Source organism: Apium graveolens, chromosome 1, assembly GCF_009905375.1.
Source record: "Apium graveolens cultivar Ventura chromosome 1, ASM990537v1, whole genome shotgun sequence".
NCBI lineage: Eukaryota > Viridiplantae > Streptophyta > Magnoliopsida > Apiales > Apiaceae > Apium > Apium graveolens.
In genome coordinates, this window is record NC_133647.1 from 18,753,376 (window position 1) to 18,768,978 (window position 15,603).

Here is a 15,603-nt window from a genome sequence, read left to right on the forward strand (position 1 = left end):
GAGAAATAATTTGAAAGGGATATAGTAAATTTTCATTCCTTCTTGTCTCATATATTTATCACTGAGAGAAGCTCACACGTATTCAAGAATCAAGAAGAGTATACGCAGTTGTGGACAAGAATGACACTGCTGGTCGCCATCTATGTTTCACTTATGCATACTTTCAGGATTCGTTCGAGTAACATATTCCAGATCCACGTCAGATGATAGATTCAGAATATCTTCTGGAAATACCTTTAACATTTTAACAATTTGAGCATAATTGTCTTTTCGGTGGATTTGCCATCATAACTTCTTGCTTCATCCCTGCCATGTAAGACTTGTATTTTTAGCGTCATGCTTCCATGTTTGATACTTTAATAATTCGACCATAATCGTGTTCTTACAGAATTTATAATCATAATTTCTAATTTCTTCTATGCCGCGTAGCGTAACCATTGATCACGCAACACCTCGACTCCGTCGATAGGAATATAATTCTTCTTTAATCGTCTGGAAGATTCCTCTATTTTCTCCAATCATCCTCGGGCTTCTTTTGGGTCAACGAACCCATTTTAAACTTTAATAATTTCATAAATTGGATAAATAATGTTTCTGCACGTAAATTCGATTGTTGATACTATTAAACAAGGTTTGCACTCTTCTTCCGAAGAAATTTTAAACTTCTCCGTATTAGCAAATCTACTTGGCCCTCTAAACTAACAGTACTGAGTTTGATCAAGTATTCTTCCGGGTAATCTAATACTTATAACAAGAACCCAAGTAGTAATTTGACAACCAAAATTTTAAAACTCATTTTGTGTAAAGATCTTTTAGAAATTCTTTTAGAAAACCTTTTTCCAAACCATGTTTTAAGATTTTGAAAATCGCACATGTGGTCGTCATCACTATATGAGTTGTCTGTTATTCTCATAATCCGCTAACGAGGTACCTAATTTAAGAAATGACCACATAAGGGTCCATTCACCTTGATATATGTTATATTCCTCCGCAGGTTCATGTCTCATTCATTAGTCAACGAAAACTTTATTTACTGTTACATATTATCTTATTCATAGTTTTAACTCCAATGCTAATGTCTAATGCTATCTTTGATGTTCTCATCGTCGTCCCTGATGTCATATGTACAATCAATTAATGCAATTCAACATTCTATCCGTAGATAAGGTCATATCTCCGAAAAGTGACAAGAAACTTCTCGCAACGATGGTGCCTTTGAAATTTGCAACATTGGCTCTTCGTCAGCTTCAACCAACTCATTACCTCCATTCTGAACCTTGTCCAACTACATAATTCTAAGTTGGATCATACCGAAACTCATCTATCTTTCCTTATACGAAGTTCTCACGGGAATTAATCTCCTTTTTCTTTAAAACCATATAAAAAGCAGGGTAACTTACCCATTCTCCGTCGAGTTGTCGACTCTTCGCAACTATATGATCTAGGAACTCAATATATCTATAGTGTCAATATATTCTCCTTCCACTTATCTTAACAATATCCTATCTTACTAATCCATATCGGATATGCTAATCTTAATTCACACTCAAGTCTAACTCAAAATGAGTATACTTAGGATCTTCCTTATCTTATATGACTTGTAACATCCCCAAATCCGGGGTCAGGGTTGGGTGTCACTAAAAAACTTTAAACAATTTAATCCTGTATATTAAAACAAATGTACAAATAACCCCTCATTATTCCGGATCGCTTACAGGTTTTGGTATGAAACAAAAATCTAACCCTCTAAAATTTACAATAACTAAATACAATTTTATTATCTCCTTACTAACTTCCTCGTATTATTCACTCTGAGACCTCCAAATTACTTCAGCTAGGATCTCTCCACTTTTGCTGTCTATTAAGAGCTATTCACTTTAATCCTCATTTGATACTGAAAGAAATAAGAATACACAAAGCAAGAGTGAGTCAATAATGCCCAACAAGTATCATGATTGATTTCCAGGTATCATATTAAAGAAACTTCTTGAAACAATCTTTAAATGGTTTTAAAACATCTTTATTTATTTAAAATGGTTGTCGAATAAAATATCGGCCCTCATTGGCCTTTAATCATATATCACATTTCCCTGTAAAAGAACAGTGAATGTTCACTGATTTATTTCTTGAATCAAATCTTTATTTGGTTTTGTAATCATAACTTTCCATGAAGGAATGTCGTTAATGGCGATCAACATTAAATTAGACTGGACACTAGAACCAATATATGCACTATAACCTATTGATCAGTCAGGGTATAGTGTGGATCTATACCCATCTGTATAAACCCACCAACATATAAGGTACCCAGGCACTATGGCCTTCATAATTAAGGGTCCAGCCATCTCTGGCCCTTAGGGTCTAGTCCATCACTTACCCTCATCGTAACCATCCAGTCCATAGAGTATTTTGATGCCAAATCACTTTGATTTCAAAACATCCCGATTCAGGGTTTGCAAATAACCCAGAATAATAGGTATTTGCTCAAGAGATCAAGCAATAATAAAGGAACAATAATGAAGGGTACTTGCATAATTAAGAGTAATTGCTTTTAGGTAATGAATTACACATGGGGGGGTAAATGTGTTTTTCTATTTTTGAGCTTTTCTTGAACTATTTATGGTTGAACAAAGTAAATTAAATCTTGTAGTGAAAGTGTGTTCATACAGAAATTAAACTAGCAATAATAAAGAACACAGATCTTCAAAACTCACTCAATTTTATATTAAAATTAAGAATGTTTTGCTACAAAATTTCTAGGCTCTTTGTTGATAAAGAGATTAGCTTCTTCTTGAGAGTGTTATAAGATTTTCTATCTCTTTTTGTTACTACTGACTAAAGGACCAGTGTTAACTTTATAAATTAGTTAACTGCTGTCTTACACTGTGTACAATAAAACATGCTATTAGCTTTTGTAAACAGTCACTTGTCATTTTCATTTATAGAAAAGTATAACTTCTATTTCTGGCTTAGCAAAATTTGAGCATCCTGTGATTATCTTGATCTTCCTTTATCAGTTAATCTTTACCAATGATCTTGCATATCCTTCAGGCTACTTTTCGTAGACTTGTCAATCCAGCTGTTTGGATTATTTATTGATTGTTAATCTTGGATATTGAACCGATATGCAATTTTGTACTTTAAGATTTTACCTTGAGATCTCCATTAGGTCTATAGAGAACTTGACATCTCGATAAGTATATTGGCTTATCGAGATCTCTAATACTCCATAGCAAATTTGACTTGGAGAGGTCTCTAAGTTCTCTATAAGAGAATTTGGCTTATAGAGATCTCTAGTCTTCATATCTTCACTTTGACTTATCGATATCTCTGAGTTCTCTATTGGCTTATTGACTTGTCGATAACTCATAGTTCTCTAGTTAAATTTGACTTGTCGATAACTTAGAGTTCTCTAGTGAATTTTGGCTTATCGATATCTCTGAGTTCTCTAGTGAAATTTGACTTATCGATAACTCAGAGTTCTCTAATGAATGTTGACTTCGATAACTCTGAGTTCTCTAGTAAAGAAATGACTTGTCGATATCTCCAAACTCCATGTCTTCAATTTGGCTTGTCGATATCTCTGTGAGTTCTCTAGTGCCTTTCCTGACTTCTCGATAAGTCATTTTGAGTTCTCGAATTACTTCTCGATAACACTAAATCTGTGACTTGTAGAGATCTTGACTTAAAATATTTTTCCTAAAATAGATTTATTCAACTCCAAGCTTCTTTATAATTCTTCTAAGGCATGATCTTCGTGATCTTATTCCAGATAAGATTCTTAGGCTTGACATTGTTTATAGAAAAAGACTCCAGTCTGCTCATTTGACATTTTTACAGACTTTAAGTGTTACAATTACAAAATACAAATTAAGATAACAATAGAACTTACTTAGGGTTGACAAATTGTCTTAGTCTTGTTAAGGTATAGGCATGTCTTGCACAATAATCTCCCCTAATTTGTGAGAAGATTGCATAACACAAATTCATGCCTGTTAACAAGTCTAATCCCAAGTTTAAAATGATGGAAAATAAAATTAATACCCAAAGCTTGATAGAATTACAACTTTTGTAAAACATAAGATTTACAAGGTTCAATGATTACAAGTATCAGGTAAAGACAATTTTTGTATCTGCATCTTCCCTAAGAATATCTTTCAAGTGATCTAGATTTTCAAGTTCTTCTTTGATAGGTGTTCCACTTAGAGCTTCTACAAGTTTTTTTCTTGCTACCTTGGGGTAACCACTGTCTAGAAAATCTATCATAAACCTTGAGAATCCACCAACTTTAATGTTTAGAAATTTCCCATCTTTAGAGATTATGCTCATTCCTTTGGCCTTTAGCTCTTATGATCTTTTTATATACATCTCTATTTCTTCATCATACTTCCTCCTTATCTCTTCAGCTTCAGCCTCCTTTCTTTTCTTTGTTTCCTCCCTTTCAATGAACCATTAAGCTAGAACTGATCTCCATGCCCTTACAGCAGTATCCTTGTCCTTTAGTAAACTTATCACTCTTTTAATTTCTGTTGGTGACAGAGAATCTATTAAGTTATTGCCAAGAAAAGTGAAGGACCCATCTTCAAAATAGATTCTAACTTCTCTCATGGAGATAACCCAGACTCTAACTATTTCTTCAACTAGATGTTGGAATTAATCTTCATCCGAGGGCACCAATTTAGAGGTAGAAATTCAGACTCCTTAAAACAGTTCCAGATGGCCCTTTCAGTGACTTCGTCTTTCTTTGTAGGCTTAACTTTCTTAGGCTTTCTCCCAAAAAATTTGTGCTTGATTTTCAATGAGGGTTTGGCTAAAGGTAGGGTTGTCATTTTCTTGAGATTTGTCTGGCTTGTGGTGATTGGAATTTTTAGGAAAGAGTTGGATGTTTCTTTGTACAAAAATTTTAGCTTTGAGGTTTGAGGTGGTTTGATGTTTGAGATAGTTGATGTTGTAGTTTGAGCTGAGGTTTGAGCTAGTTGTGTTTTGATTTTTAAGGATTGGTGTGGTTCTGAGCCATCATGAAGCTTCTTGCTTCTCCTCTCTCCCCTTCTCTTCTTTTCTTCATCTTTCTTATCATCCTTCTTCTTCTCTCCACCCTTGCTGCCAGATGGCTTACTGGATTGACTTGGATTTGAGCCAGAAGGATTTCGATCATCTTTCTTCTTCTCACCATCATCCAAATCATCCTTGTTGATTTGTGTTTTGGGCAAGTTGGCTTTTGCATTATCCAGATATCTCTTCAGTAGCTTTATCATTTCCCTATCATCATTGTTCTTGTTCTTCTTGGTTTTTAGACCAGTTTCTAGGATCATGATAAACTTTTTGTTAGGAATGGCACACTGTTTGGGGATCTGAAAATGTTTGAATTGTTTGGTGTTTGGTCAGATGTATGTTATACCCTTGCTTGGCGGTAGATATGCTTCAGGAAAAGCAGCCACTTGAGCATTTCTCAATTCAGCTAATATCAAGGTATCTTCATGTGTTATAACTTTGACTTGATTGATGAAGATATCCAACTCAGATGCCCTCCTTGAGATAAGGTAATTGAGGGACACCTGCATACATTTGTCTGTCCCTGAGTTATTTGCATTGATCACTATCTTCTTTTACAAAAAGTTGTCCTGATTAACCATGATCAATCTTATGAAATTAATTGTATGGTCCAGGGCCTTTTTTATGTGAAGTTATTGTTTTTGATAGAAGCTTTTAAGGCTTTGAGTAGTTCATCAAACTCTTTACTCAGACTAGGTCCTTCAGCAGCCCTAATAAGTCTCTCAATGTCAAAATCAACTTCTTTAGATAATTTCTTTTCAACACCCTGGACTTGTTGTTGAGATGACCTTGATTGTGCCAATATAGCCTCTATCTTCCCCTTAGTCTTGTTTGCAGGCATGAGGAGGGGAGTATGGATTTCAGGCCTTAACTGTTCAGGTAGAGAAGGTAGTGGTATGGTGAGTTTGCCCATGATGGCTCCCAAAGCTATAGAATTCTGCATTTGAAGATGCTTATGGGAGTCCACCAGGGTCTGGATATCTGTTTGTTGGCTCTTGACAAGAGATGTCAAGGCCTGAACTTGTGCAGTGAGAGAAGAGTTGGAGTCTTATAGTGCTGAGACTTTATCTTGTACAGATTGAATCTGTAGATTTGTTGAAGTAGATGCAGGTTGATGAGAGCTTGATGTAGAGATAACAGTAGATGATCCAAATGTAGCTTGCACAAATCTCAGAATCTCATCCATGACCAAAGGAGAAGGAGTGTCTCTTGCAGTGTGCATCTAATCTAACTTCAACCTTATGTCATTAGATTTAGTGATATGATTTTGAACTTGATTGTGCATGGCTACGAAAGAGTCTTTGAGTTGAGTTACGCTTTTATCAACCCCATTGATATCAAACCTAGATATTTGTTTTGAGAAGGTTTTGAATTGATTCTTGATCTCAATTTGAGAGGGAATTATTTCATCCATCTTTTCCCTTACCATCCTCCTGATTCTGTCTTCATGACTAGTCAATTTGACTTCAAGAGCTTTACCAAAAAGGTGAAACGCCTTGAGGTGAGCTTTTTACAATTTTGTGACTGCATCATACACTTTTTGTGGAGTCAAGGCCTTTGCATTGCTTCCAAGGAATGTAACATACTCTTCCTTGAATCTGGCCAAGACTTGATCCATCTCCAACACAAAATCTTGGGATAGCCATGCATCCACATCACCATCCTGTTCTTCATCATTGACAATCTTCTCCTTCTATTTTTCAACATCTTCATTGTAGGTGAACATAATGTCCTGATAGTCTTGATTACACATATCAGAAGTGAGTAGATGTTGAGATATATTGGCCAGTCCAAAAATCTGCTCCACTAGTAAATCATCTATAGAAGTTGGTTGAGAGCCAGATTCTTGCAGCCACTGAGATAGAATATATGGCTGTTGAGGTTGGGAAGTTGAAGGTTACGAGGTTGATGGTTCAGAAACACCTGTGACTGAAGTCACAGTTTTACTCACATATTGCTCTGTGGTTATGGCTAGTTGTTGTTTCTCACTAGGTGTGGGAACCTCCAATTGAATTGGAGGGGATTTGACTGGGTTACTGTTATGTACACCACTCTCAAACCCTTGTATGTCTTGTAACACGCTGGCACTTGAATATGCTATACTTGCCTCCCCTATTACAGGATCATTGACAATTGTACTCCTAGCATCAACTGCCAAGACAATTTCTGCTAGGGTTTTGAGGGGAGTTGTCCCTACATGAAAAACCTCCAATTAAATTGGAGAGGATTTAGGTAGCTCCCTCTCAGGAGTACTACCCTCAAACCTTACAGTCTGTGAAGACTGATTGGCACATGAATGTGCATTTTGAGTTTCCATGGGGTCTTCAGTGAAAACTGATGAATCCCCCATGTTTGTGATGGTGTCATCAAGGTCTATCCCAGCTAGTAGCCTCTCACCATCTAAATGAGGTGTCTGGGTGGTGAGCAAGGTTTCTAGGACCATGTCATTTAATTTTTGTTGCGCTTGAGAAGTGGATTCAAGTGCAATTGGAAGAGAAGAAATTTTAGATATAAGAGATATTTGCTCAATTATGAGTGTTGGCAGCTCCCCCTGAATTGATGAGGGAGCTTCAAGAGATGTGTCCCCACAGTGTGTGCCTTCCTTATTTCTCCTACCATACACTTGAAATGCTTCTTGTGCAGGCTGTAAAGACTCACTATTGGTTGCTTTTACAACTGCATCCTGTTTGGAGGATGTAGAGGTGGCTAGAGTGGCCAGCTCAGTTTGCTTACTCCTTTTAGATCTTTTGACTAGAGGTGACTCTTTTTCAGCTATATCCTCAACACTCTCAGTTACAATAGTTAAGGTTGCCCCATTTCTCTTCATTTTACTCACCTCATCCTTTTGAGAACATGAGGTGGTTGGTTTCCTACCTTCTAAAGGTTTTGAAAGAATGGTTGCAGCTTGGAAAGATCCCTGTTGGTGTTTCTGTGCTTGTACTTGCACAGGTTCAGGGATCATAGTTGTGCTAGATTGTATGTTAGATCACATGTCAGGCATAGGGTAAGGGTAGGTCTTAAACTTCTCTAACATAAATGGAATGATTTTCAGACCTACATTTACCTTATTCTTTGTAATAAGTGAGCAAAATATTATTTTGGATACTTGCTTATAATTGCCTATTTTAGTACTATCTATACCATTCAATAGGTGTATGTATGCTACTTTATTATTTAAAGTAGACATAATAAATCTAGGGAAGAAAATTTCCTTACCTCTAGCTGACAGGGGCATAGTTAGCCTGGTTGTAAGTTCTTCCAAGATCAACAGACCAACATTTAAGTGTCTGTTGTGGGCAATTGAATACACCAATATTGTCATATCCCGTCTTCCTGCATGTGATGGCTCTCACTACTGAATCAAAGATGAATGACCACTCATTCCTTAGATTAGTCCTGTTCAGGCTTGATAAGTTGATTCTTCTACCATAGTTGATAAAGTATAGAAACTCAATCAGCTCATCAGGAGTTGCCACTTCCACCAGATTTGTAGTGGGCAATCCCCAAGCTAGATTCACATCCTGCTCATTAAACTAAATTTGTTGTCCTCCAACTGAGCAAGTCACCACCATGGACACAGAATTATCATTCATCACAGTCCTCACCACAACTGTAGTCCAAAATGCATGCAACACATCCAGGTACAATACTGGATTAATAGTCAAGGCTCCTGCAATGTAAGATTCAGACAGAAATTTCACAAATCCCTTGAAAGTATCAGGGGCTTGGTTAGCTTCTGTAAAGCCAAATAGTTTGTTCCTTTCTCTGGGATATTTGGTTTAATAGTGTTTTGTGCCATTATAGTTTAGTGAGTGAGAATGGGTAAGAAGAATTTTTGAGAAAGGAGTGAAACTGAGAGAGAAATCGGTTTTTTCTTGAAAGGCTAGGTCACTTGAGATCTCGAAAATTATAAGTATGTGTATGTATCGAAAAGTCTGGGTATTTATAGTAAAAGCAAATGACTTGTCGAGAACTCAAAAATAGACGTTTGGAATTTTTCTATCGAGAAGTCATTTTAAGAAATAAAGTACATATCGAGAAGTCATTTTAAATTGCTCTTATAGAGAACTAAAAATTGACCTATCGAGATGTCAAATAAATCCCCAGTTTGTCCAAAAATGGACTGAATTAATTCCAACTTTTATTTGAATAAATTCAAAATAAAATTAGAATAAATTTTTCAAAATTATTTTACCAAAATAATTTATTAAATTAAATTATTTCAGTTCTGAGTTATTGATAAGTCAAAAATTATACTTGTAGAGAACTCTGTGAAGTAACACTACTAGAGAACTCTACAAGGACTTATCGATAAGTCATATTTAAGCCTATCGAGAAGTCACTCGAGAAGTCAGTAAATTGACATGTCGAGAACTCACTCGAGAAGTCCTAAAATGACTTGTCGAGAAGTCAATTAGATTTATCGAGAACTCAGTTCTTTATATACTTTTGATTGCTGTAATTCTGGCTTGTGTTAATTTTACACATTAAAGATGTAAATTTCCAATTGGGCAGTTTACTTAGAATTTGAAAAATTCCAAGTTGAATTTTGAATTTTGAAAAATAAATATGCAGATATTTTTGAAATATTTATAGTCCATATTTCATTTAATTTCCAATTAAACTAAAATTAATTTTGATTTATTGGAAATTAATCTGCTGCAAAATATTAGTTGAGTTCTTGCCTTAGGATGAAGAAATAACCATTTCAATTTCACCTACAAGTCTAGTAAAAGTTGCTTCATCCAAAGGTTTAGTAAAAATGTCAGCTAATTTTTCATCTGTTGGAACAAAAATGTGCTCAATGGTACCATTTGTAGCATGTTCTCTAATAAAATGGCACCTTACATCAATGTGCTTTGTTCTAGAGTGATTAACTGGATTAGCTACTATAGATATAGCACTAGTATAGTCACACATGATAGGAATTTTGTGTAACACTAGGCCATAATCCATTAGTTGATTTCTAATCCAAAGCACTTGAGCACAATAACTTCCTGCAACTATGTATTCAGCCTCAGCTGTGGAAGTTAATACAAATTGTTGTTTCTTGCTATACCAGAATACAAGTCTTTGACTAAGAAATTGACAGCTTCCACTAGTACTCTTCCTGTCAACCCTGCATCCAGTAAAATCTGCATCTGTGTAACCAACAGCTTCGAAACCAGTTCCCTTAGGTTACCATAATCCCAAGTATGGAGTTCCCTTTAAATATCTGAAAATCCTTTTCACAACCATCAAATGTGATTCTTTTGGATTGGATTAAAATCTTGCATACATATATGTAGCAAACATGATGTCTGGTCTACTAGCAGTTAAGTAAAGCAGTGAACCAATCATTCCTCTATATCTTGAAATATCTACACTCTTGTCCTTTTTATCTTCATCCAACTTTATTATTGTAGACTAGGTGTAGATGCAGGTGAGCAATCAACCATAACAAACTTTTTCAATAAATCCTTGACCTACTTAGTTTGGCTGATGAAAATACCATCACTTCTTTGACTGACTTGAAGTCCAAGAAAGTAACTCAGTTCTCCCATTATACTCATTTCATATTCACTTTGCATAAGCTTAGAGAATCTTTGGCAAAGCTTCTCATTTGTAGAACCAAAGATGATATCATCCACATAGATCTGAACTAGGATCATATCCTCACCATGCTTCTTGTAGAAGATAGTCTTGTCTATGGTACCTCTAGTAAAACCATGCTTCAGTAGGAATTCTGACAGTATGTCATACCAAGCTCTAGGTGCCTGTTCTAGTCCATATAGAGCCTTGGGTAACTTGTACATAAAATTTGGAAATTATGGATCTTCAAAGCCAAGTGGCTGTTGCACATAAACTTCTTCTTCTAGCTCACCATTCAGAAAGGCACTCTTGACATCCATTTGATACACTTTGAAATTTAAGTGTCCAGCAAATGCTAGAAAAATCCTTATTGCTTCAAGTATTGAACTTGAGAAAATGTTTCATCATAATCAATTTATTCTTCTTGTGAGTAGCCTTTTGCAACCAACCTTGGTTTGTTTATGGTGACTATACCATTTTCATCCATCTTGTTCCTGAACACCCATTTTGTTATAATAATGCTTCTGTCAAACTGATCCAGCTCTTCCTGCATGGCATATATCCAGTCAGGGTCCAGTAGAGCTTCAACAATTTTCTTAGGCTCTACTTGAGACAAAAAACATGCATGTAGGCATTTATTACCAGTTGCTCTTCTAGTCCTCACACCAGCAGTATGATCATAAATAATTGTTTCGCTAGTATGACTTATATCCCACTTCCTTGAATGAGTTTGTTGACTTGTTCCTTCATCATTTTCTTCATTATCGGTATGACTGCTTGATCCTTCTTCTCTTTCTCCCCCTGAGTTTGTGCTATCAAATGCAGGTGTTTGAGATGAGCTTCCACTTCCATGATTTTCCTGTTGAGTAGTCTCTTCATTTATCTTCTGTTATGCATCAACTTCATCTTCCCCATCAGAATCACTATCAATGTTGAGGTTTTCAAATGCAAGGGCTTTAGCTTCATTATCATCAAGGCATTCCAAGTCTGGACATTTGTCATCATCAAAGTCACATTTGTGCTTTCCATAATCTTCTTTTGATCAATCACATAAACTTTGTAGGCTGTTCTTTCCAATGAATATCATTGCTTCAAAGACTTTTGAGTCAAATTTTCCCACATATTCAGAGTTGCCTTTCAAAATGTAACACTTGCTTCCAAACACATGAAGATGCTTTACAATAGGCTTTCTTTTAGTTATGATTGAGTAAGGTGATTTACCATGTGCCTTGTTAATGAGATATATGTTTAGAGTGTAACATGCAGTGTTAACAGCTTCTTCCCAGAAACTTGTTAGCATCTTGGCATCTTGCAGCATTGTCCTAGCAGCTTCAACAAATGTTCTGTTCTTTCTTTCAACTACTCCATTTTTTGAGGTGTTCTAGCAGCTGAGAATTCTTGAACAATGCCTTTGCCTTTGCAGAATTCACTTAATGTTGCATTTCTGAATTCTGTTCCATTATCACTTCTCAATCTTTTTGCACAATTGTAATCTTCAGCCTATTTTTCTATCTTCTTGATGTGCTCAATTATGATGTGTGGAGTTTCATCTTTAGAGTGCATGAACTCTACCCAAGTATATCTTGAGAAATCATCCACCATCACAAGTGCATATATGTTCCTTGAAATTGATAAGACATATACTGGTCCAAACAAGTCCATGTGAATAAGTTGCAATGGTGCACTTATAGAATTCATAGTTTTTAACTTGTGACTTGATCTCTTCATTTTTCCTTTCTGACAAGCTTCACAAACTTCAACTTAAGCAAACTCCAGTTTAGGCATGTCTCTTACTAACTCCTTTTTGACCAAGGTGTTAATTGCCTTGAAATTCAAGTGAGACAGCTTTTTATGCCAAAACTTGCTTTGTTCTTCTAATGTCTTGGTGTAGAAGCAACAAATACTATCCTTATTTGTTGAGTCCAAGTCTGTAACAAACAAGCTTCCTTTCCTTGCTCCTTTCAGAGCAACTTCACCAGTTTTCTTGCTGATAAAAGTGCATTCTTCTTTGTTGAATAAAACTTCAAAGCCTTTATCTGCAAATTGGCTAACACTGAGAAGATTCACTTCAAGACCAGCTACCAGTGCTACATCATCAATGACAACATTTTCAGAAACAATCTTTCCATATCCTATTGTGAAGCCTTTACTGTTGTCTCCAAAGGTCACCAAATGGCCAGCTTTCTCTTCAAACTGTTATATGCCTGGAACATCCACTGTCTATGATCCAAATGACTTTCTTCACTTTGCCCTGCACACAATGAGTTTTAAGTGTGTTTAGCAACCTAAGCAGTGTTGGGTACTTTCTTCTTGTTAACTGATTTAGGAGAAGTAGAATGAGTAGTTTCAGATAAAATAGAGTTCATTGACTGTTGAGCATTTTCCCTTTCTGTTGTAGACCCAATTCTTGTTTCTTTGAGGTCTACTCTCAGTTTGTGGCAACTTTTCATCACTTTTAAGTTCCAAGGAATGTAGTCAAACTTATCACAGAAGGAGTAGGGATCATTTGCATTTGCTTCATTTTATTTGCAAGCTCCTTCAGTTGGCTTGCTAACTGCTATTTTACAAAGGTGAGTTAGGTAATTCGCAGAGCCACATTTTTCACATTTCTTTCTTGGAGCATCTCCAACATAAGCAAAATTGTTGCTTTTGTTTATCCCTATTTTTTCATTTCTATTTTTCTTTTTCTTTCTTGCATCTTCATTTTTGGTCTCTTTAACAGGTGTCTTGGGACTTTTTTTGTCCATGAGCTTTTCTTCATTATTGGAAGACTGAGTTGATTCTGCAATTTTCTTCTCTTTGTCCTCATCAACAATTTCTTGCTTGATAATCAATTTTTCTTCACTGAAGTTGACTTCACATGCCTTGAACATAGGTGATGCAACATTTTTCAGCATAGCTGGAACATTTTCATTAACTATTTGCTTTTACTTTATCACCTGTCTCTTTCTTCTTCCTATTCAGGGCATCATAGTCAAGATAATAGCAATATTTGTACATGGTTTGTTTTTCTTAGGATACCGTCCAATCAACTCAGATGCATTCTTGAAAGACTTCAACTTCACCTCATTCTTTTCCAGCTTCTCCCTTACCACTGCTTCAATTTCATTTGCACAATTGAGCTTGTTCTTAAGATAAGCATTCTCTTGCTTTACAGCTTCAAGCTCCATTAATAAAAATTCAGTTTCTTGCTTCTCACTTTCAAGCTTCTCATTTATCTTTGTTAATCTGCTAACATCTTCATTACCAACAACCATGCTTGTGTGAATGTGAAACATTTTTGTGCTCATCTTCTCTATAGTTTCTTTATATTGGTTCACATTTAAATCAATGGTGGCAAGAGTTGGTACATGTGATTTAGATGAGGATGATTCTCCTTGCTCCAAGGCCATGAGTGGATAATTTCCAAATTCTTCATCTTCATCAATTTCAGAGTCATCCCAACTTGTACCATCTGCAATATAAGCTTTGCTTTGTTATTTCTTCAGAAGAGCTTAATACTTTGCTTCCAATTCAAGATAAGCTTTATCCTTCTTTGCTTTCTTGGCTTTCCTGCATTCTGTAGCAAAATGGCCCAACTCATCACAGTTGTAGCACCTTATTTTAGATCTGCCAACAGATCCATTTTTGTAACTATTTTTGCTATTAGAAGTGTACTTCCCTTTTCCTTTCCAGCTATTCTCTTTTTTGAAAGACTATCCTTTACCCTTGAAAAATCTTGGCTTCTTTACTCTAATGTTAGAGAATTTTCTAGCCAAATAAGCCATAGAATGATCTGGCTCATCCAGTTCATGGGGAGTGTAGAACTCATCTTCTTCCAATTCTAGAATGACTTGTTCCTGTGAATCATTTGTTCTTTGCTTACTAGTTGAGGCTACTGAAGTTTGAGATCTTGGCTCGTCAATAGGTGTTTGGCTTTCATTGACAATTAAGGCACTTGAGCCATTTACAACATGTCCTTGACAAGATCTCAATGATTTCCTTTGAATCATTGCTAGTTCATATGTTTTAAGAAATCCATATAGAACTTCCAGTGTAATTCTGCTAAGATCTCTCCCTTCCCTGATTGCTGAGATTTTCTGTTCCAAATGACCAGGGAGTGTAAGCAAGAACTTCAGGTTCACTTCTTCAGCTTCATAGTATTTGTCATGAAGCTGCAAATCATTTATCAGTTTGTTAAACCTTTCAAACACATCAGTTATACTTTCCTTTGGCTTGGCCAAGAAACCCTCATACTGTGAAATCAATATCCTTCTTTGATTAGATCTAACTTCCTCAGTTCCCTCACAGAGTATCTCAATATTTTCCCATATTTGCTTGGCAGTGTCACAGTTGACAATGTTGTTATACATCACATTGTCAAGTGACTCAATCAATATCAATTGTAAGCCACTATCCAGGGAAACTTTCTCTTTTTTAGGCCCAGTATACCCAGAAGGGTCTTTTGGAGCATAATGAGCTGGAATGACCATATCACCATCTGTTGATTCTTTAACTCTAATCATATGAGTGAAAGGCCAATTTTTTAGTATTTGAATATAGAGTGGATTGGCCATCCTGATAAATAGCAACATTTTCTTTTTCCAAAGAGTGTAGTTAGCTTTATCAAAGGTAGGAATTTTGATGCTACTGATTTTCTGTGTATTCATTCTTCCAAGAACTTGAATCTATTTACTTTCACATTTTCCTCTGATACCACTTCTTAGGTAATGAATTACACACAGAGGGGGGGGGTGAATATCTTTTTATATTTTTGAGCTTTTCTTGAACTATTTATGGTTGAACAAAGTAAATTAAATCTTGTAGTGAAAGTGTGTTCACGTAAATATTAAACTTGTAATAATAAAGAACACATATCTTCAAAACTCACTTAATTTTATATTAAAATTAAGAATGTTTTGCTACAAAATTTCTAGGCTCTTTGTTGATAAAGAGCTTAGCTTCTTCTTGAGAGTGCTACAAGATTTTCTCTCTCTTTTT